Here is a 4290-nt window from a genome sequence, read left to right as displayed (position 1 = left end):
AAATTAAAAATTGCAATTGAAAATTAGTATAAAAAAGAATATAAGTATTTTAAATAAATTCAATCAAATAAAATCATAGTTATATCTATATATGAGATTATTTATATATATATATATATATATATATATATATAAATAATTTCAGGTGTATATGAATAGTTTTTTATTTATTATAATTTATATTTATTATAATTCATATTTTATTGGTATAATTTTTTTCATTAATAAATTTATAATAGTTTGTTTTCTTTTAAAAAAAATTTCAAATTTATTTTAATAAACGTATAATATAATTTTTAATATTTAAACTAAAGACTTATTAAATTGCTTAACGATTCAAATAGGTAAAATTTACTGTACCTTTCAATTTTGGAAAATTATACTATTTTAATGCAATAAGAACTCCTCTTATCCAATTAAACACACCTGTGCACTTATTAAACCAAATTAAATCGGAACCCGATCAAAGAGAAGAATTAAAAATAACAATGGAAACATTTTTACTTTACTTTAATTTACTCAAACATATTAAGAATTTTAAAAATATAATCTCCGCCATTCTATATAAATGGCATGTGATATGAAGCACTTATTACAAAATAAAAATAAAGTAATAAATTTAGAATAAGTATGAGTTAGTATTTATCATACAAAGTACTTATATATATATATATATATATATGTGTGTGTGTGTGTGTGTGTGTGTGTGTGTGTGTGTGTGTGTGTATTTATTAATACTAAATAAATCGAAAAGTACTTTTTTAAGATTTAAAGTACTACCAAAATTTAATAATGTATTCGAAAAGTTTTAAAGGAAATGAAATTGAATGAGTGTAAATAAAAATTGCGATATACTTTAGAATATAATAATAGATTTTAAAAAATCTTCTTATACGAGATACAGATTAATAAATAATATGTAATTAATATAATCTCAACAAAATTTTGTAGTAAAAGCTTTTGAAAAAAGTATTTGCTGTTTTTCAAGAAAAACTATTGAATTGTTAATAATTATTAATAATTATATAAATTATTCACACAAAACTTAGTTTTTTATAAACTTACTATTATTTAAATTCTACAAAAAATAATAAAATAAATATATTATCGAAATTATTTAATAGAAAATATAAAGGAAATAAACTATTAAAATTTTAATCACATTAATGTTCAAAATTGTAATATCTATTGTTATTAAGTACACTTATTAATTATATTAATAAAAAAATAATAACATATACAGTGTAAATAAAGTTTTCATATATTAAAAAAATATAATACATTTAAAGATATCGGTTTAGAATATTTCAACAAACCATTTAAATAATGTGCCGAAAAATATATTCATTTCTATTGCTAAATCGAATCGTTTTTCTTACTTATTAAATACTTAACGTAAACTTATAATGTAATAATTAGCTGAATAGAATGAAAGTATTCGATAAAATCGGAAGAAATGATAAAAGTACAGTATTTTCAAGAAATTTTATGTATGATCATAAGAGCGAAAATCAAATGGAAAATGAGTGCAAATGGAGAATAGTTTTTCCTCCAGGAACTTTTGGTAATATATATAATATTTCTAAATATTGTATTATCAATTCATTGTTATTAAACTTGTTATTGCATATCAATGGAAATAACGTATTCAAAATTGATTTATTAAAAATTGTTATAATGAAAGACTTCAGCAATTTTTATAATTACAGAAGTTATAAATAATCGAAAATAGAATTTATAAATTTAATATTAACACCGGAGATCCATAAATAAATAATTCTGAAACAACGACATAAAGCATTATAAAAGTAATAAATAATTATAAAAAGAAAAAAATTTTAATTGTATAATTAAAATGATTTATAATTTGAACAATGCAACGATTGCGTTTGAAAATTTTAATAAAGAAACTATATATATATATGTATATTCTTTGTGTAAATATGAATGAAGAAACAAACCAACTAATACGGTACGAAACCTTAGCATTAAGTGTGAGGCATGATGAAATCATCTTTTCAATCAGGTGCTTGCCTTGCTGTTCTTGCAAAATTCAAGGTTTTTAAAAATTTTACTTACGTTGATGATTTCGAAATCCTTTTCCTAACTTTATTGAACGCGTTAATTTAATATTTATTTGGATTTATTATTAATTTTACTAATTTCACAATTGAATTATAAATCGAATTATTCTAAAAAACAATTCATTTTCATAAAAACAATGACATTTTTTAAAAAAAAATTTTTAATTTTTGTAAATATATCTTCTTCAACGGCCATTTCTTACATATAATACACTAAAATTATAAATACCAAATTTTCAAAATAAACGTTTGAAATTATACAGTCGTTTTAGTTTTAGTAATTCTTCAATTATTCAGTAAATATTCAAATATATTATATTATTGAAATATTACTACTTAAAAATATGTTCAGTATATATAGAATCTCAAAATGTTTACTACATAATTCCACATATGGAAGAAATTTAAAATGGACTTTGATAGAAACAAATTTTCAATGATGTTTAAAAGGTAACAAACATAATAAACAAAAGGAGCATATTGAAATTAATTATCAGAAAATATAAATGTCTGCTTTTTTATGAAATACAAAAATTTAATGTAATAATATGATATACTTTATGAATAATCTTACAATTTTTCCAGATAATTTGTTTTATATATATATATATATATATATTGAAAATATGGATGTATTGAATAAAGTAATATTGTTAAAATATTTTTTAATATAACATACTTTTTAATATTTGTTTTAAACAATTTAACTTTTTAAAAATAAATCAACTTTTTGTATTTTTATTACATATTATTACTTAAAATGTATTACGTATTACTTAAAATATCTTAAAATAAATAGATTTTTAGTATGAATTATTTAAATAAATTATAACGAAATATTAAAATTTAGTAAAATAATGTTATAAATGAAGTATATTATTATGATATATATTATAATGATTTTTATTTAAAATATATCAACGAAGAAGCAATATTATTGATGCCTATTATCAATTAAACAATACAAATAAAGCCTTTTGATCAAAACAAGCATAAAAACAAAATAAAGCGAAATATTAAAGAAATCTTTATAAATTAAGGCCTGCTAAATAAAGAAAAATAAAGTGTACGTAAAACTATGCTTATAAAATAAAAACAAAAGCTAATATCAGAAATTAAAATCCAGGAACATTAAAAAAAAAATTAATCCATTATGAACGATTAGAATACAGAAATGAATTGTTCCTTCAAATTAAAAAAAAATATATATGATGTATACTTCAGTGACATATGGACGTCTCTAAAAAAAATGTACATGAAAACATAACTAAAAGGTCCCGATTCCGCTGTGCATCATATCCGTATAATAATAGCTAAAAACTTATACAAATTTAAGAGAAAATATAAAACATCTTTTGTGATGACAGCCTAAAATTTTTTTTCTTAGGTAAAAAATTATATTATTTTTTAGAACTATTTAGTAAAAAATATCTTATACTTATATAAAATTTTTAATTAATTTATATACTTAGTAACTATACTATAATATACCATATGATTCTTACTATGTTATTAAAAAACTCAAATTGTATATAATATTAAAATAAAAATTTACAGTTAATATATAATTCAAAGCTGATTGTTATTATTAAATATATATAAAATAATGTAAATTATAAAAGAATATCAGAGAGCAATTAATTGTGAAACTGAGAGTAAAATTATACAGATATGCGTTTAAAGACTAGAAAACAATTTTTAATCTTTAGCACAAATAACGATATTGCAACTCTAAAAGAGATATAAATAAAATTCTAAAAGAGAAATGAACAAAAAAATAGAAGAATATTAGAATGAATTCTTATTGTTAAAACTTGTGTTAAGAAAAGTAAAGAAAAATTAAAAGTAGTACTAATGAATTATGATGATATATATATAGATTGTTGCTATATATATGTACGTTTGTTCGTGCATGCGTATGTGCGTGCGTGCGTGCGTGCGCGCGGGTGGGAGGTAAGGGTGTGGATTACGTATGTATGAATCTCTGTATGTTTGTATGTATATATGTATATTGATATTTATAAAAATAAAACATAAATTATATTTAGGATCTAAGTGATTCATATACGTCATTCAAACAGAGTTGGAATTGAAAGAGAGAAAATAGAAAGGAAAAAATATTATTATCTATATTATCAACACAACCGATGTCCTACTTCCTATCTTTTTCGAAACACATACCTACATAAACAAGCATTTTAGCTTT

This window comes from Ceratosolen solmsi, unplaced genomic scaffold (genome assembly GCF_000503995.2).
Source record: "Ceratosolen solmsi marchali unplaced genomic scaffold, CerSol_1.0 scaffold10, whole genome shotgun sequence".
In the NCBI taxonomy this organism is placed as follows: Eukaryota; Metazoa; Arthropoda; class Insecta; order Hymenoptera; family Agaonidae; genus Ceratosolen; species Ceratosolen solmsi.
The sequence above is the reverse complement of the archived record's forward strand: the minus strand, read 5'-3'. Positions refer to the sequence as shown.